The 20,333-nt window shown below is 45.0% G+C and overlaps 1 protein-coding gene across 1 annotated transcript in view; it reads right to left on the bottom strand.

The window, feature by feature from the left end:
• Positions 1 to 20,333, bottom strand: part of LOC122807514 (gamma-secretase subunit Aph-1b-like) — a 601,701-nt gene that overhangs the window by 372,126 nt on the left and 209,242 nt on the right. The window lies entirely within an intron of this gene.

The raw sequence follows: 20,333 nt of genomic DNA, 5'->3' as shown, positions 1-20,333 counted from the left end.
GAATCCACTTTCTCATGTCTTTTCAACGGCTTGGAAGCTGGAGCCGAAGAAGTTTTGTATGACTTTTCTGAAGGTTTGGAGGACTGAGTCCCTTCAACAGCAGAATCAAAAGGTCCTTTTAACAAACCCCTGCCTATCCACTTGTTCCTCCATTCCTGCAGGACCCTTGAACTAAAACCATGGCAAATAGAACAGGAATCCTGCAGGTGGACGGTGCCCAAGCAATACACACAACTAGTGAGGCCATCTGTGAGCGACATTTTTTTTTGTGCGTGCAAGAATCACATTTCTTAAAACCGGACTGTTTGGTCTCTTTAGACATCCTGTTAAGTCAAAATTAGCAAAACCGTCACAACCAGTAATGAAGTCACAAAATAGTAAATTTGTCACCACAAGCCCAAGAACACACAAAACGGATCAGCAAGACTACAAACAAATGCGAAAAAACGCACTCAAGACTTCTAAAACAAATGAATAAATACTGAGCAACCTGTGGCTGCAACAGAATTGTAAGCCAGTCCAGTTGTATAGTATACCAAAAAGGAACACCAAACTTCCAACAGGATACAAAACAGCTTCCAGTTTACTCCGCATTCATCTCTGAAAGTTCTGAGACTTCATCAGAATAAACCATAACCACATGCCTATGGTTATATAATGCTATTAATTAAACAATGAAACACATTTAAAGAATAAGACATTTTTTTAAAAAACTTGAAGAAAACACCTTGAAGAAAAACAAAAGTTATATCTTACAATAACATTCCATCTGTGTTGGTAGATCTTCATTCATTCATTACTGACAAGACTTCAGTTCCATCCTCAGACCCAACACAGCCGGTACCAAGCTCGCGCCAGCCAAAAACTCTCAGCTAAGACCTACCCACAATGCCCCTCTCAGTCTCTTCAAATCGAGTTTGCCCGCGCTTATATTACAAAAATAATAATAATGGTAGTAGGAGGCTCTGTCTGAGCAGATACCTTAATTAATAAGGCGATCCTAAAGTCCACCAGGAGTCCAGGCAGGGGGAAGGAGGGCAGGAAGTAATGATAAAATGAAGATCTACCAACACAGATGGAATGTTATGGTAAGACATAACTTTTTTATCTGATGTTGTAAATCTCATTCATTCCTTACTGACAGGACCTAGTCCCGAGCTACTTGAGTCCTGGGTGGCCGTAAGAAAGGACATTCCGGAGCACCATAGAAAGTACAGTTGTGTACACTTACCATAAATGTAGATGTTCAAGTGTATTCACTGTTGTAGTGATCACATTTGGGTTATCTACTTGCAGTAGCCCTCAGTCGGCCTGATTATCGAAGTCCTGGGTCGTGTGTCAGTTGCTGTCTCATCTTCCATGACGTCAGGCAGTCAGGGGTATAAAGCATGCAGCCGACGCCATTACATCAGTTTTTCTTGCCCCAGATGTCAGGTGCCCCCTAATGGGAAGCAATTAAATAAACAAGGTTATACCTCCAACAAAAAAGCAAACACACCAAAAAGCTTTTAAGCACAGTAAAAAGGGATAGAGGTATAGCCAAAAGAAGTCAGGGGGCTGGAGGGAGGGTAACCAGGACTGAAACAGTGAATACACTCGAACATCTACATTTATGGTAAGTGTACACAACTGTACTATGTTCTTCATGTTTCACTGTTGCAGTCATCACATATGGGTAGATTACCAAAACTAAGGATGGGAGGAAGAATTTAAATAGCATTAGGACCAGCTATAAGGCCCTGCAAGACTGCAGTGGCAAAACCAGCTCTGGATTTAGAGAAAATTGGCAAATGGTAATGCTTGGTGAAAGTATGTACAGAACTCCAGGTAGCAGCTTCTAGGAAGTCTCTGGTGGGGACCCCTCTGAGAAAGGCTGTAGAGGTAGATGCAGCCCTGGTTGAATGGGGTCTAACCCCCTGTGGGATAGGTTTACTATGGTGCTTATAGCAGAAATGAATGCAATGGCCTATCCATTTAGAAATGGTTTGCTTTGAAATAGCCTTCCCCTCTGCCCCTGCAGTAAATGCCACCAGCAGTTGTTCAGATTTCCTTTGAGGTTTACTCCTGTCCAAGTAAAATCTAAGTTGTCTGTGCACATCTAACGAGTGCAGTATCAGTTCGCCTTTGTTCTGTGGATTAGAAAAGAAGGTTGGAAAATGAATGGACTGATTAAAAGCCACACTGGATACCACCTTGGGCATGAAAGAGGGATTAGTCCTGAGGGACACCCTGTCCACATGAAAGATGATGAAAGGCTCCACTGCCATAAGGGCCTGTAATTCAGATACCCTTCTTGCTGAACAGATTGCTAAAAGGAGAGCTGTTTTCCAAGAAAGGAATTTTAACTCTGTGTTGCAGCTGGCTCAAAAGGAGGAATAGTGAGTTTTTCCAATACAAAAAATAAGGTCCCAGGCTGGAGTTGGGGCTCTCCTGGGTGGTCTTAAGTTTTTGGCCTCTCCAAGGAACTGCTTGAGCAGTGGGTGAGAAAAGAGGGGTGGTTCTGTGTTGTAATGAGCTGAAATGGCTGAGGCGTGAATTTTGATGGAGGAAAAGGAAAGGCCCTTGTGAAGCATCTCAGTTAAGTATTGAAGAATCTGAGGTAAATTGGGTGCTGCTGCAGCCATCCCTTGAATTTGGTTCCAGGCACAGAATCTTTTCCATGTTTCAGCATAGGATTTTCTAGTACTAGGCCTCCTTGCCTCCAAAATGACATCCAACACTTGTTTACTGAGCAATGGTAACTGAGAGATTAAGTAATTAGCCAGGCTGCCAGGTTCAGGGTTTGAAAGTGGGGGTGCAGAACCGGGCTCTTCTGCTGAGACAGCAGGGTAGGGGTCTGAGGTAGTTGCCATGGGGTCAGCTGTGACACTCTGCGCAAGAGGGGGTACCAGTGCTGGCGTGGCCAGTCTGGTGCAATCAAAATTATCCTTGGTTTGTCTTGTTTGATCTTTAGTAGTACTTTGGAGACGAGAGGCAGAGGAGGGAAGGCATAAACTGATCGATTTTTTCCAGCTGAAGGACAGAGCATCCATTTTCCAAGCTTGTTTGTGGGGAATCCTTGTGCAGAATTTGTGCAATTGGTAGTTCTGGGGGGAGGCAAACAGGTCTATATCTGGGATCCCCCATTTGTTGATCAACATGTTGAAAATCTTTGGTTCCAGTTTTCAGTCGTGTGGGTCCATGAGATTTCTGCTTAGTTCATCTGCCAGTGTATTTAGTTTTCTAGGCAGGAAATGAGCCTGTAGATGAACTTGGTAGTTCATGGCTGTGTTCCCCAGAGCCATGGCTAGTCTGCAGAGGGGGTAAGAATGGGTACCCCCCCTGCTTGTTTATGTACCACATAACAGTGGTGTTGTCCGTCTTTACTATTAATTGTCCTGTAAGAATGTGGTCCTTGAAGGCTGTCAGAGCATTCTGTACATCTAACATTTCTTTTTGATTGATATGCAGGTGCATTTGACTTGGGCTCCATTTGCCCTGAATGCACTGCCCTGCCAGGTAAGCCCCCCATGCATAATCTGATGCGTCTGTTGTTAGGATTTGGGCGGCAGAGGGTAGAGTGAATGGTAGTCCCTTGTTTTGGTGGCAGGCCTCTGCCCACCAAAGGAATTCTAACTGTAGGCAAGGTATGATAGGAATCATTACTTCTAGATCCTGAGAATGTTGACACCATAGGCTTTTTAGATACCATTGTAGTTTCCTCATATGCAGTCTTGCATATGGAATTAGTAGAATGCATGAGGCCATGAACCCCAAAGGCTTGCAGTATTTGCCTTGCAGATAGCAGGGTTTTTGTGGCCACTAGTCTGAAGTAAGTTGTCAAATGAATTTTTCTCTCTGGCATGAGGAAAGCCATCTGGGAAGTTGTGTTCAAGCTTGTTCCCAGGAATATAATTTGTTGACAGGGTACCAACTGTGATTTGTTTTCATTTATGGTGTACTCCAGACAAGTTAACACCTTTTGTACAAATGTCAGATGATTCAGAAGTATGTCCTGGCTTTCTGCCTGAATTAGACAATAGTCCAGGTAAGGGTATATTTGAATATTTCTTTGCCTGCAAAATGCAATGACTGGAGCTAGGCACTTTGTGAATACCCTGGGTGCAGTAGATAAGCCAAAGGGCAGTGCAGAGAACTAATAGTGCGTAAAGCCTGCTTTGAAGCGTAGGTATTTTCTGCAAGATTCCCAGATTGGAATCTGTAGGTAGGCTTCCTTTAAATCCAGTGTTGCCAACCAGGCATCCTTACCTATCATGGGAAGCAACTGTTGAAGAGTTAGCATCTTGAATTTTCGGATCACCAAAAGGTATTTAGGATATACAGGTCCAGGACAGGACACCATGAGTTGTCTTTTCTAGGTACCAGGAAAAGTCTTGAGTAGAAACCTTGTCCATTTCCTCTTCTGGTACAGTCTGAATAGCCTTTAATCTTAAGAGAGAGAGTACTTGCTTTTGAGCCTCTGCCCACTGATTTGGGGGTAGATCTGGCCAACCATTTGTGGAAATGAAATATGTATCCTTGGAAAACTATATAATACCCATTTGTCCTGGGTAATGAGTTCCCAGTTTATTGCTTGCAGAGCAATCTTTCCCCCTAAAGGAGCATTCAGTTGAGAAGTGCTTGGAAGTTTTAAAGTTAAGTCACCGGTTTCCTCCCACATTCTAAAGACATGCTTCTGGAGCATTTCTCCCTGGGCCTCCCCTGAAAACCGGATCCGTGGAACGTAGTCGGACTTTCCCGGTCAACAAATGTTAAATAAAATAAAATAAAAAAATAAAATTTAGACAGCTCACCATAGAGGGGGTCTTACTACTCCTTGATTTGGAAGTGGGAGCCCCCCACTGCTTAGTCCTGTGCGTACCCTGGGACTGAAGCCTGGGTGTTCTGCTGGTTCTGGGTTTGAACTCAGAAAGGCCTGGATTTTTTGAGGGCCAATGCCTACTAAATCTGGGAGGCTGCACTTGTAAGAAATCCTTAAGAGTTTGCATAGATTTAGCTTTTCCTCCATCTTTTTAAGAACTTCTTCTGCTTTGTCGCCAAAGAGGTGGTCCTGATCTAAGGAAGCATCCAGCAATTTAGTTTTAACATGATCTGGCAAAGATTGCTCCTTAAGCCAAGCATGCCTTCTAGGTACAGACCCGGTGACAGCAGCCCTGCAAGATGCCTCTAGTGAATCAAAACCACATTGCAAAGTATGTTTTCCAACCTGTTCAGCAGAATGCATTAAATCCTGTAAATCCTTATTCTCAGTACAATCGGGCATCAACATAATTTTCTGTTTAAGCAATCCAATAATATGCTGCTGATACTTTATGAAACTGGCAATTTAAGGCCCTGATGGCTAAGGTTGCAGAGGTGTATACCTTCTTACCCTATCTATCCAGGGCCCTGGAATCTCTGTCAGAGGGGGTAATATTTTTGGCAGTAGTAGCCTTAATGCCCTTGGGTCCCTGTGAAATGGTCTCAGGCTCCGCAGTAGGATTTTTAAAAAGGAACTTGTGAGAATCAGGAACCCTCTAATATCTATCAGGTTTTCTGGGAGCAGGAGGTAAAGAGTCAGGGGCCATGCTAGATTCCGAAAAGGCATCGTCAACAATGTCCAGCACAGGAGGGATAGCTAAAGGCCTGTGTTGGGGCAGGAGTAAAAAGTCTCTAAGCCTATTTTTAGAATCAGAGTAATCCTGGCTTTCACAGTGAAAATACTCCCTAACAGCATGCAAGATTTCACCAAAAGAAAAATCCTCTGGGGGAGAAACAGTGGGAATACAGTCCTCTGCATCAGAATCTTCATAGGTAGATAAGGGTAAATCCTGGTTATCAGAGGAGACAGACATTTCAGAATCCTGGTCAGAAGTATCATAAGCAAATTCAGTCCTAGGTCTATTAGAGGGGGAAAATTGGCTTCTCCTGATTAAAGTAATAAGGTCTTCAGCCATTCTTATCATTTGTTTTTTAGGCATACAGGCCTGACCATGTGGTCTGGGCGTCGGTTTTCTAGGCATGGTTCGAGTTTTAGGCCTAGAAGAAGATGGCGCCGGTTTAATATGCAAGTAGGCAGGCATGAATACACCCTCAGAAGCCGGTGCCTGCACAGCGGCCCCAGACCCAGCCAAGGTAGAGACATCTGCAGGTTCCACAGAAGAAGCATCTTGCGGCATACCGGACTCTGAATGGGTCTCTGTAGAGGCCTGCGAATCTGAAGTAGCGGGTATCAGGAGCTGCGAAAGCACCTCACTGAGTACTGGCGAACTGGCGACTAGCTTAGGAGAAGCGTCGTCGGCAGCTTTGGACCTATGAGGCCTGTCTCTGTCTTTATCTTTGCATGTTTTCGGAATATCGGTAGTCAGATGGCTTACCGAAGACATATCTGGATAATTGAACAGAGTACCAAAATATTTATAAGCGAAAATGTACAGACGACGAATAATTTGTGGTTTAAATAAGGCACAAAACCGACAGCGAGGTACGTCATGGTCAGGGCCTAGGCAAGGAATACAGTACGAATGAAAATCTTTATGAGGTATTTGCTTTCCACAAGAAATACAATTATTGACTTTTACTGACATCAGTTTATAGCAAGAAAAAGTTTCCCCAATGGGGTACTTAGCTTTAGTTGAAGACTTCGGTTCTGAAACTCGAAAACGAAAATTTCAGGAGTCGCCGACCAGCACTTGTGAACTACTACAGCTTTGGGCACTGCATGGCAAGAAAGACTGATGTAATGGCGTCGGCTGCATGCTTTATACCCCTGACAACCTGACACCATGGAAGATGAGACAGCAACCGACGCAGGACCCAACACTTTGATAATTAGGCCAAATGAGAGCTACTGCAAGCAGATAACCCAAATGTGATGACTGCAACAGTGAAATACGAAGAACATCCAAAAGACGCTCTTCCCCTGGAGGCCAAATCAAATTTGTAATGAGTGACAAAGGTATGATATCTTGCCCAAGTGGCTGCTGCGCAGATATCATCCATAGAGGCTCTGGAATGAAAGGCCACTGAGGTGGCTATCAATCGAGTAGAGTGAGACTTTATTTTTGGAAGGCAAGGACACTTTGTTTTGATGGTAGATGAAAGTAATGGTGTTTCTAAGCCAAAAAGCTGAAGTCATTTTGGAAACAGGCTTACCCATTCTGGGTCCTGCAAAGGCCACAGACAATTGATCCGATTTTCTGAAAGATTTAGTTCTGTCCAAGTAGAAATGCAGTTACCTTTGAACATCGTGGGTATGCAGAAGGTATTCCCCTATATTTGAATGGTGGGAAAAGAAAACCGGTAGGTCGATAGATTGGTTAATGGAAAAAACAGAAATGACCTTGGGCAAAAAGGAGGGGTCAGTACGTAGAGAAACACTTTCCCTATGAAAAATCAAATATGGTCTCTTGATACTCAAGGCCTGCAACTCAGACACTCTTCTCACTGAGGTAAGGGCTACTAGAAGTAGAGTTTTCCAAGACAAAAATTTTATATCACAGGAATTAGAAGGCTCGAAGGGAGGACATGTTAATGACTGAAGCACCAAAGTCAAGTCCCCATGGCTCTGGAGGAGGCATGACAGGAGGTTTAATATGCAATACTCCTATCATGAAGGTTTTGCATAGTAGGTGTGACATAACAAATTAATTGTCAAGTACACTGTGAAAGTTTGCAATAGCTGCTAAATGCACTGTAGTTGTCACTGCTGAAGCTCCTGCATGCAACAGGGTAGTGAGGTATTGAAAGACTTCTGAATAGGCATGGAAAAGGGGTTTATGTTAAGTTCTTTGTCCCACTTAGAGAACCTAGTCCACTTACTGGAATAAAATTTTCCTGGTGGATGGTTTGTGCAAAGCCAGAAGTATCTCGCAAACGGGATGAAATATCAGGTAGCCTGGCAATCACTGGAAGTGGAGAAACCAAGCTGTGAGCTTCAGGCTGTGGAGATTGGGGTGACTCAGTCCCTGAGGGTGAGACAGCAGTCCTTGGGATTGATCCAAGATCCACAGGCTGTGAATCAGGTGAGGCCACAGGAATGGGAACCAAACCTGAGAGGGCCAATAAGGATCACTTTGCTTCTTCAAAAGAGGTCCCTGCACGTAGGTGAATGCATGGCTCCAAAAGACAAAATCCAAGAAATTAATGAGCCAGCAACTGTATGCTGTAACAAATATATTTATTGAATTACTTAAAGAACAAAAAAGAACAGACCGGTTTCGGCTGGAATAATTTCATCAGTGTTAAAGATAAAAGCATTCATTTGTTCCTTTTATACCACAGTATAAATTAATTACATACTGTGATTGGTTATCTCATAAATATTCATTTAATCCCAGTGGGAAGCCAAAACTGGTCTTTTCTTTTTTGTTCTTTTTATTGTAAATCAATAAATATATTTCTCTATTTGTTATAGCATACGGTTGCTGGCTCATTATTTTCTTGGATCACTTTGCTTCTCAACGTCCAAGCTTTTTGTAGAAATTTCGGGATGAGGGGAAAGGCTTACAGTACACCTGAAGGCCAATCGTGTATCAGAGCATCCCTTGGTGACTCCCCCTGAGGGGGGATCAGGGCAAAGTAGCTTCTGCATTTGTTGTTTAGGTGTCAAGCAAACAGGTCGCAGCAAGTCTTGCCCCAGCGGCGGAAGATTTGAGTCGCTATTATCAGACTGAGGGACCACTAGTGAGGCATCAAAATGTTCCTGCTCAGATTGTCTGCAATAAGATTGGAACTCCCAGGAATGTGCGTTGCTATGACAAAGCGGTTGGAAGTCATTGTCCAATGCCAAATTCTCATGGCTTCCCGACACAGGGGGTAAGACCTGGTTCCTCCTTGTTTGTTGATGTACCAGATGACTGACATGTTGTCTGATTGAATTGCAATGGTCCCGGAAGGAAGGGATGTGTGGAACACTTGCAATGCTAAGAGAACTGCCCTCAATTCCAGGACATTTATGTGCAAATTGGCCTCCATGGGGGACCAGGTGCCTTGGACCATTTTTCTCTGGAAATGCCCCCTGCCCCACCCTAACAGGGAAGCATCCATGGTCACTGTGGCCCTAGGCTGGGGAAGACAGAATGGTCGACACCAAAGATTTGTTTCTGGCTTCATCCACCATAGCATTTCTTTCTTGCAAAGGTTGTTACAGCGTATCATGTGGTCAAGTGGGTGGGTTAAGATCGACCATTGTGATGAAAGGAGTCACTGTAATAGTCTCATGTGCAACCTCGCCAATGGTGCTAAGTTAATGGTTGCTGCCATAGAGCCCAATAGCTGTAAGTACAAGGCGAGCTGGTACAAATGTCTGTGGAAGGAGGACTTGAATCTGGCTTCTTATTTTTGAAAGTCTGTGAGGAGGAAGGGAAGCGTAAAGTACAGTTGTGTACCTACCATAAATGTTCAAGTGTATTCACTATTGCAGTCATTACTCTTGGGTTATCCTGCTGGCAGGCTACCCTCAGTCAGCCAGAATTCCAAAGTCTAGGTCCGGCGTCGGTTGCTGTCGCCTCTTCCCTGACGTCAGTGCTCTAGGGGTATAAAAGATGCAGCCGACGCCATTTTCTTCAGTTTTTCTTGCCCCAGATGTCAGGTGCCCCAAATTGATAGGCTGAAAAATATGCCAATAAGAGATGTATGCACAAAAATAACATTTCCTTCATCTACAAGCAAATACACCAAAAAGGTTGTATAGGATAGAGAAGTGCAGATAAGTCCCAGCAAAGAGAAGGGGGATGGTGGGTGGGTAACCTGGACTGCAACAGTGAATACACTCGAACATCTACATTTATGGTAGGTACACAATTGTACTATGTTCATTGTGTTTCACTGTTGCAGTCATTACTCTTGGGTAGAATCCCAAAGCTGAGGATGTGTGGCTGGGCTAAATAAGATTAGGAGAGGCTATGAGGCCCTGCAGAACTGCAGTGGCAAAGCCTGCTCTGGACTTAGAGTAGAGAGGCAAGTGGTAGTGCTTTGTAAAGGTGTGCACTGAACTCCAAGTTGCAGCCTCTAAGATATCTTTGGTTGGTACTCCTCTGAGGAAGGCTGCTGAAGTGGCTGCTGCTCTGGTGGAATGAGGCCTAATGCCCTTAGGCACTGATTTGCCATATTGAAAATAGCAGAAACGGATGCAATTGCCTATCCATTTAGAAACAGTCCGTTTTGAGATAGCCTTTCCTTGTCATCCTGCAGCATATGACACTAAAAGTTGCTCAGTCTTTCTGAAAGCTTTAGTTCTGTCCAAGTAGAAGCGTAACTGGCTGTGTATGTCCAAAGAATGCAGAATTTTCTCACCCTTGTTCTGTGGATTTGGGTAAAAGGTAGGCAAGTGAATGGTTTGGTTGAGGGCCACACTGGACACCACCTTAAGCATAAATGTAGGGTTTGTCCTCAGAGAAACCCTGTCTGGATGAAAAATTATGAAAGGTTCCACAGCCATGAGTGCTTGTAACTCCGAGACTCGCCTTGCAGAGGTTATGGCTAGGAGCAGAGCTGTTTTCCAGGATAAGAATTTTATATCTGCTGTTGATGCTGGCTCAAAAGGAGGCAGTGTGAGTTTTTCCAACACATAATTGAGGTCCCAGGCCGGAATTGGTGCTCCCCTTGGAGGCCTAATGTTCTTGGCCCCTCTGAGGTACTGCCTTATTAAAGGATGAGAAAAGATAGATGGTTCCATATTGTAATGGGCTGAAATGGCAGAGGCATGAATCTTAATTGATGAGAAAGAAAGGCCTTTGTTCAGCATCTCAGTTAGGTATTGTAAAATCTGAGGTATATTTGGTACAGACGTGTCAATGCCTTGTTCCTGGTTCCAAGCACAGAATCTCTTCCATTTTTCTGCATAAGATTTTCTGGTACTGGGCGCCTCCTGGCCTCCAAGATAACATCCATAACAGCTTTTGAAAGAGGAGTGTTCTGAATGGCTACATTATCCGCCATGCTGCCAGATCTAAGGTTCTGAGTTGGCTGTGCAGGATCTGATTGTTTTGTTGGGTCAGCAAGTGAGAAGTTTGAGGCAATATCCATGCTGGACCTTGAGACAAGCTCTTTAGGATTGGGTATCAGTGCTGGCGTGGCCAGTCTGGTGCAATCAGTATCATTTTTGGCTTCTCTTGTCTGACCTTTAGGAGTACTCTGGGAAGGAGAGGCAGTGGGGGAAAAGCATATACTGTAAGATTTTTCCAGCTGAATGATAGGGCGTCCACTTTCCATGCTTGCTTGTGATAAATCCTTGTGCAAAATCTCTGCAATTGACAGTTGTGAGGGGAGGCAAATAGATCTATGTCTGGGCATCCCCATTTCCTTATTATTATGCTGAAGACTTGTGGATCCAGTTTCTTCGTGGGGATACATGAGGTTTCTGCTTAGTTCGTCTGCCAGAGTATTTGTTTTTCCTGGCAGAAATTGCGCTTGCAGGTGAACTTGAAAAGCCAATGCTGTGTCCCATAAGGTCATTGCTTGTCTGCAGAGGGGGTAGGAATGTGTACCTCCCTGCTTGTTTATGTACCACATGACCGTAGTGTTGTCTGTCTTTATCAGTAACTGTCCTGATGAAGCAGGTCCTTGAAAGCTGTCAGGGCATTCTGAACAGCTAGCATCTCTTTTTGATTAATGTGAAGATGCATCTGGTTTGCAGGCCATGTGCTCTGAATACATTTTCCTGCCATATGGGCCCCCCAGGCATAATCTGATGCATCTGTTGTCAGTGTCTGTCTGACTGTGGGTAAACTGAATGGCAGACCCTTGTTGGGGCGACAAGCTTCAGCCCACCATCGAAACTCCTGTTGTAGGCAGGGAATGAGTGCAATTACTGTCTCCAGGCTGTGGCAATGCTGAGTCCAAACACTTTTTCAGATACCATTGTAGTTTCCTCATATGCAGTCTGGCATACGGAATTAGTAGAATGCAGGATGCCATGAAACCCAAGGCCTGCAGGATTTTCCTTGCAGATAAGTGGGTTTTTGTTGCCAATTTCTTGAAGTAAGTAGTCAGTTTCTTTTGCTCGTCTGGCGTGAGATAAGCCATCTGGGCAATTGTATTTAAGCTTGCACCCAGGAATATTATCTCTTGAGAGGGCACTAGTTTTGATTTCTTTTCATTTACTGTGTACCCTAGGCCAATTAGTAATCTTTTTACAAACGACAGACGCTTTAGAAGAGCGTCTTTGTTCTCTGCTTGAATTAGGCAGTTGTCCAAGTAGCGATATATTTGAATTTCTTTTTGTCTGCAAAACCCAGTTAATGGTGCTAGGCATTTTGTGAAGACCTTGGGCGCAGTAGATAAGCCAAAGGGCAGTGCAGAGAATTGGTAATGCATTGAGCCAGCTATGAATCTGAGGTATGTTCTGCAAGATTGTCTGATTGGGACATGCAGGTATGCCTCTTTTTGGTCCAAAGTTACGAGCCAAGCCCTCTTGCCCAGCATGGACAGTAGCTGCTGTAGAGTCAACATCTTGAATTTTGGAACTTCCAGATTGAATTTTGGAACTTCCAGAAACGTATTTAGTATAGACAGGTCCAGTATTGGTCTCCAGGTTTTGTCCTCCCTGGGTATTAGGAAATGTCTGGAGTAAAATCCTTGCCCCTGCTCTTGTTGTGGTACTTGCTGAATGGCCCTCATGTCCATGAGGGCTGTAATTTATTTATTTTATTTATTTGTTTGTTTGTTTGTTTGTTTGAAGTTTGGTTGCCAGGATGGTCCACTGGGCCGAATGAGCCCATTTTCAATGGAGCCCTGGGGAGAAAAGCTCCAAGGATACAATCAAAAACATAGTGAAATACAATATATAAAAACATAGTAAAATGCAAGGAGAGTACATTTAAGCCAAAGTAAATTAAATAGAAGGTAAAGCATAACAATATGTAACAATTCACATCAGTTTACAAAACAATTTTTTTTTTTTTTAAGTCACTATAATCACTAAGATAGATATTTAGATTAAGACAATAGTGTGAAGGTGTGTACACAGAATTACATGTAAGTGTTTATTTACTGTATGTAAGTTCCTGTAGAGGTGATCTGGTTATTGGCTAAGAGATAAGATAGTGGCTGGGAAAGTTAAGCAGGATGGGAACATGAGCATTCCCACAATGTTTGTAAGTGTGAGTGAAGGAGAGTTTTAAAGGAGGGGAGACTGCAGGTGCTACGAATATGAGGTGGGTGGGAGTTCCAGAGACGGGCTAGGGAAAAAGAGAGTAGGAGTTTGCCTGCTGGACGGGTTGGTTTGTGGAGTTTGATTAAGTTCTTAGTGTTGGTTCTTAGGGATCGGCTGGGTATGTGAATAGTGAAGGTTGAGGCAAGAGAAGGGCAGAGGGAGGGCTTGAATATGAGCTTGTGGGCATGAGTTAGTTGAGTGTAGATGAGGTAATTGGGAAGTTCTAGCCAATTTAGCTTGTGAAGAGCAATGCAGTGATGAGAGGAGGATCTGTGGCCAGTGATGAATTTGGCGATTTTATTATAGTAGGAGGAGAGTTTTGTTTTGGTAGAGGATTGTAAATTGGTAAAGAGTGGGGCACCATAAAGGAGGGAAGGGATGAGATATGTGGAAGCAAGGAGGAATCTAGTGGATGGGGTGAGGAAGCGAATATGGTGCTAGAACATACCAAGTTTCCGGTGAGTTTGTTTTATGTTACTTTGTATATGGGTGTCAAATTTAAGCTGATTATCAATAAGAACACCTAATAATTTAGCACTGGGAACAATTTCAAGGGTAGTATTGTTGTGACTGGTTATGGAGAATGAATTTTTGTTGGTAGTTAAGGTTTTGGATGGGGTGAATATCATGAGTTTAGTTTTTGATGGATTAAGAGCTAGATGATTATCTAGCATCCATTGTTCGGTGGTAGAGAAGGCATCTTGTGTTAGCTGTATCAGGGTGGGAATGGAGTTAGCAGCACAGATAATTTTTCAATCGTCTGCATATTGGATGATTTTAGCATTAGGAATAGTGTGGTGGAAGTCGTCGATGAAAATGTTAAACAGTAAGGGACCTAATATAGAACCTTGGGGTACACCGGTGGCAGTGTTAAGAAATAAGGAAGTGGATTTCTTCCATTTGACGGCTTGTTGTCTCTTGGAAAGGTAGCCAGTAAACCAGTTAATAGAATTGGGTGAGAGTTGTAGATTAGAGAGTTTAGTCAGAAGGAGAGAGTGAAAGATAGTATCGAAAGCCTTAGAAAGGTCCAAGAGGAGTGTGGAAACGATACAGTTAATTTGCTTTTGTGCCTCTGCCCATTGATTGTGTGGCAGGTCTGGCATGCCCTTTGACCTTGGTAGAGTGTGAAAATGGAACCTGTAGCCTTGGGACACTATGTTCAGGACCCATTTGTCTTGGGTAACCATTTGCCAATTTAATGAAAAAAGTGCTAGTTTTCCCCCTAGGGGGGGCTGTCAAAAGAAAACTGCTTGAAACTGGTAGAGGAAAGTCATTGGGACCGTTTCCTGTAAGGTTGTGATTTGTCTTCTCCGCTTTTGGAGGTAGGAGCACCCCATTGTTTAGGCCTGTATGAGCCTTGGGGCTGACATCTGCCTCTGGCGTGCCTGTATCTGCCTCTTTGTGGTCTGTCTGACAATGGAAAGGACCAATTTTTAGAAGGCCAGTTCCTGCTAAACCTGGGTGGCTGTACCTGTAAGAAATCCTTGACTGTCTGCATGGATTTTGCTTTATCCTCCATTTTTTTCAACACCTCTTCTGCTTTAGTACCAAACAAAGTATCATGCTGTAATAGTGCATCTAATAATTTTGCTTTAACATGATCAGGCAGATTCTGTTCCTTTAACCAAGCATGCCTTCCAATAACAGAACCTGTAACAGCGGCCCTGCAAGAGGCCTCCAGTGAATCATAGCCACATTGCAAAGTATGCTTTCCCACTTATTCGGTTGCATGCAATAAATCCTGCAATTCCTTGTTCTCTGAACATTCAGTATTTGTCAACATTTTCTGTTTAAGCAGTGACATTAAATATTGCTGATATTTAAGCATATGAAACTGACAATTTAAAGCCTTTACAGCCAGGGTAGCAGAAGTGTAGACTTTTTTCCCCCCATCTGTCTAGAACCCTATAATCCCTATCAGAGGGGACAGGGTTTTTTGCAGTGGAAGCTTTAACCCCCCTGGGACCCTGAGAAATAGTTTCTGGGTCAGCAGGGTTTTTTTATATAGGAATTTATGCGAATCCAGGACCCTGTAGTATCTGTCTGGTTTAGCAGGTGCAGGGGGTAAAGAGTCAGAGGACAGACCGGACTCTGAAAATACATCATCTACAATGTCTAGAACAGGTGGAATAGCAAGGGGTCTGTGCTGAGGAAGAAGCAGAAAGTCTCTGAGCCTTTTTTTAGATTCAGAATAATCTTGGCTCTCCCAGTGGAAATGCTACCTCATAGTATGCAGGGTTTCCCCAAAAGAATAATCCTCAGGAGGAGAGGCTGAAGGAATAGATTCTTCAGCATCAGAATCCTCATAGGGAAGCATGGAGTAATCCTGTTCAGAAGAGGAATCAGAGGAAATAGATACCTGATCAGAAGAGTCATACTCTGTCTCTTGCCTAGGCCTCTTATCAGGAGGGGGATGAGAGCCCCTGATCAAAGTAATTAGGTCTTTGGCCATTTTGAGCGTCTGTTTTTTAGGCATGGAAGTCTGAGTAGGAGAATGCTGTACTTGTTTCTTTGTCTTTAGAGCTGCTTTAGTCTTTGAAGCTGAAGATGGCTTAATATATAGTTGTGTAGGTCTGAAGACACCCTCAGAAGCCGATGCCTGCTCAGCGGCTCCGGACCCATCTGAGGGTATGATTTCCGAGTGTCCAATACCTTGAGTATCCAGAGGTCCAGTCGGCTCCATGTGGGAGTCGGTAGCAGCCTGCGGCTCTGAGGTAGTGGGCGCCAGGGCCTGCGAAAGCGCCTCACTGAGAACCGGTGATTCGGCGACTGGCTTAGTAGAGGCTTCATCGTCGATGTTGGACCTCGGATGCCTATCCTTGTCCTTATCCTTGTGTTTTTTGTAAACTCCAGTTGTCGGCTGGTCCGACGGCATTATATAATTAAATCTTCGGCCAAAGTAATGAAATGCAAAATCGAACCGATGCTTGATAGTTCGTTGGTTAAATCTAGCACAAAACCAACAGCTAGCAACGTTGTGATCAGGGCCTAGGCAAGGAATACGGTAAGAGTGAAAATCCTTATGAGGTATTTGTTTCCCACAAGAAATACAATTGTTAACTTCTTCTGACATCGGTCTGGAGCAAGAAAAACGTTTTCCCAACTGGGTACTTAGCTTTAATGAAGACTTCGGTTCTGAAATTCGGATTTGAAAATCTCAGGAGTCGGCCAACCGGCACTTGCGAACTGCTTTTGCTTCGGGCACCGCGCGGCAAGAAAGACTGAGGAAAATGGTGTTGGCTGCATCTTTTATACCCCTGGCGCACTGACGTCAGGGAAGAGGCGACAGCAACCAACACCGGACCTAGACTTTGGAATTCTGGCAGACTGAGGGTAGCCTGCCAGCAGGATAACCCAAGAGTAATGACTGCAACAGTGAAACACGATGAACATCAGAACGTTGTGTCAAAGATCGCTCCAATGAATTCCAGTGCTCTTCTTGGAGACGTGTGATTTGTCCATGTTGATCGTGATAACTAAGCGAAGAGCAAGGCCTTCAGTGTAAAAGAGACTAAAAATGAGAAGATTCCTGGTTGTGGCTGTAAGGAGCCAATCGTCTAGATATGGAAACACCTGGAATCCTTGTAGCAGGAGATGAGCTACTACGACTGCCATACAATTGGTGAACACTCTGGAGGCAGTCGAGAGACCAAAGGGCAAGACCCTGAACTGACAGTGATTGGCTCCCAGCCAGAAGCGGAGAAATCTCCGGGAGTGTTTGTCCATCTTTGTGTGTAAATATGCTTCCTGGAGGTCTATAGAGAACATCCAGTTGTCCTTCCCCAGAAAGGAGAGAATGGACTGTACCGTGACCATCCGGAATTTTTGAGGTTTGATGAATTTGTTTAGTAATGCGAGATCCAGGATTGGTCTCCAGTCCCATCTTTTTTGGCACTAAAAAGAACCTAGAGTAAAACCCGGATCCTCTTTGGTCTGGAGGGACTGGTTGGATGACTCTTTTTCTTAAAGCTTTTTCAATTTCTAAGGCTGCAGCCTCCCTCTGACCAGATGGAACATCAGGGATTTGTTTTACGGGTCTGGGAGTAAGGTCGAATGGGATATGATAGCCACTGGATATTATTCTCTGCACCCACGCATCTGTTATGAGTTGCCAGGCCTGTAGGTGCAGAGAAAATTGACCCCTGACTGCTTCCAGAGGAAAGCAATCGGGCCACTGTTCAGGAGCACTGGAAGAGTCGGCCAGAGAAGGAATCTCTAACTCCCTGGTTGCACGGACCCCCTCTGCCTCGAAAAGGGTGTCTTCCAGATGAGTGGCCCACTCTGCCCGGGAGGGATTGCTCATCACGAGTGTCACAAAAAGATCCTTGGGACTTCTTGAACCACAATTTTCCTCCCCTCCGATTCCTGCAGTAGGATGTTTTGGGGGTGGAAAAACGTATGCCCACAGCAGACAAGGTCTTCCGTCCTTCTCACTACGTGATAGTGTGTCTCTTGCTTTGGGACAAAAAGGGAAGATTTGTCAACAGGTGGGTTGACAAAGGAAGATTTAAAGGGGTCCACGAAGTCACACAAATGCATCCAAGCATGCCGTATCATGACGATGCCCGATGTGGCTGCTCGAGCTGCCCCCTGGGTAGTGTGAGAGATCAAGCACATCAAGGAGTTCGAGATGGATTCCAGTGTAGCTAGCCGAGAGGCAACAGTATCACACACCTCCTCAGGCAGTACCCCCACCAAAGAGGCAAACATTTCTGAGATTAGGTCTCTTTGGAGGCAAGTAAAGTGTGCCAGGTAATTCAGTGACCGAATGGCAAAGGTCGCTGAAGTGTAGGTCCCCTTCCCCAGTCTGTCCATAGCCCGAGACTCTCTGTTCGGGGGATGAACAGTGGAACTATCTTCTGTCAGTTCCCTCTTGGTGGCCGCCGCCACGACTATGGAATCACCTACCAGCTGTTTGGACCAGTTGGGTTGGTCTTCAGGAGTGGAGAAAATTTTATCTGGCCTCTGGGGGACAGGTTCTATGTTGTCTGGGGCGTTCCAAGCATGCTGCACAATAAGTCTAATGAGCTCATCTGCAGGTGGGGTCACCCAGGAAGTAGATGGTCAAGCACGGAAAGCCTGCAAGAACACAGATTCCTCGGAAGAAGGGTTGGAGGGCTTCCAGTCTCCCCTCTGCTTGAGGATCTCGAGAATGTCTCCAAATCAGACATCTTCCAGGGGAGACCGTGGGGACCCTTCTTCCTCATCGCAATTGGTGTCTTCGGTGATGGATTCCTCAGGGGAATCAAGATGCTTCCTCTTGCAAAGTTTCTTCCGGGGTGGCTCCCCAGTGGGATCTTCTGAGGAGTACTCCAGAGAAAGGGTTCCCTTCAAAGGAAGGTCTTGCAGCTCCCGTCCTCAAGATCCCGGAGTAGGGGGTTGGGACAGCTGCATGCTAGACAGGGGGGGGGGGTCCTGTTGTCGATGCCAATGATGCCAACTGCGAACCTGTTGAAGCAAGGACCCTCTCCATCGCCTGGAAAGCAGGCCCATCCAAGGTGGGATGGGAGCACAGAACCGAGAAGGATGAACTCGGAACCGGGGTCACACCCCACCCCGAGGAGCACGCCTCCAGGTGAGGAGCTCTGACAGGACCGGTAGCTGCTGGGAGAGCTGTGGCCATAGACGGCACCACAGAAAAATCAGCACCAAACTAGGTGCCACGGTGCCGGCAGCTCAATCACTGCTCCGAGTGCGCACCAGTTTGAAAGGAGCCATTGCACCAAGAGTAATCGGTGCTGACAGGGAAGCCTCCACTGTCAGAGCCGAGACAAAATGCACCAGGACGGCCATCGGTACTGAAGTTTCCGAGACCCGGAAGGAGGTCGGAGGAGGATACACAGGTGAATATGCCATGAGAGCTGCCATTCCAAGAGGAAGGGAAGACCCAGACGGGGTGGGTAATCCTCTAGCTGCCAAAAGCTGGTCCACAACCCTCACTACATCTTGTTCCGAGAGACTCCTGGTAGATCTGAAGGAAGCTGCCAATGCAGATTCTGGTCTCTCAAGAAATGGACTAAATTGCTGTCCTAAAAAGGGGTCATAAGAGGGAGAATACCTGTTTCTGGGAAGGTGCTCGACCTTCAGAACAGACGGTGTCAGTACCAGTGGAGCTGTGTAAGACTTCGGCACTGTGGCCGGGGATGGTGCCAATGCAGGTACAGCGCTGGTACTGTGGTCAGAGCATGTGTCATAAACAAGGTCGACATCGAGGGGGATGGTGCCGAAGTTGGTACAGTGGTAGAGTTTGAGTCAGAATCAAGGGCGGCACCGAGGGAGAAGACAGGGACCCTGGCGCCGAATCTGTCTCCACCAACTGCACGGGAGAAGCCCGGTGTCGACTCGGTTCCGAGGAGAACGGGGAGGTCGGAACCAAAAGACTCCATTTCTCCTTATGCTTTTTCACGTCCTTATGCTTAGGAGGTGGTGAGACCTCCGTCCCAGAAAGAACTTCCGCGATGGGTGATTTCAACATACCCTTTAGAATAAGTTTGTTCTTGCTTTCAGTCAATGTACCGTTGCTGAAGCTAGAACAAATGTCACAAGAAACGTTAATGTGGTCAACACCCAAACAATAAACACACCGGGCGTGACCGTCAGAGTTAGGCATCTTACGCCCGCACTTATCACACTGCTTAAACCCAAGCTTGGCTTTAACCGACATTATAACAAACTAGCACTACCACCCAATAAAACTAAAACTACCAAACAAGAAGATAAAGGGGTATTTTTTTTTGTGTGTGTGTGTGTGTGTGTGTGTGTGTGTGTGTGTGTGTGTGTGTGTGTGTGTGTGTGCGTGTGTTGTGTGTACAGAAAGCTAGGAAAGAGTACCAACAATGGTACTAAGAAATACCAAAAAGGTAAGACAATGGCCTACTAAGATAGGGAAGAGGGAGTAGTACCAACAATGGTACGAAAGAACTACCAAGGTACTGGGTAGAGTTTAGTCAGAAAATAAGTAGAAACGAGAAATAACCTTAGACTAGAAAAAACGGCTAATAAACACCAAAAACTAGAAATAACCACAAAAAAGCTACACTTAGCTTGAAAGAAGGCTTGGCACATCTGTCGAGGAACATGGCAAACGAGTTCTGAAGAGACTATGAGAGGGGCATTGTGTGTAGGTCTTAATTGAGAGTTTTTGGCTGGAGCAAGCTTGGTATCGGCCGTGCCGGTTCTGAGGATGGAACTAAAGTCC

The sequence above is a fragment of the Protopterus annectens genome, chromosome 1.part1 (genome assembly GCF_019279795.1).
Source record: "Protopterus annectens isolate FY-2018-M chromosome 1.part1, PAN1.0, whole genome shotgun sequence".
Taxonomy (NCBI): Eukaryota; Metazoa; Chordata; order Ceratodontiformes; family Protopteridae; genus Protopterus; species Protopterus annectens.
This window is presented reverse-complemented; position numbering and strand designations above follow the sequence as displayed.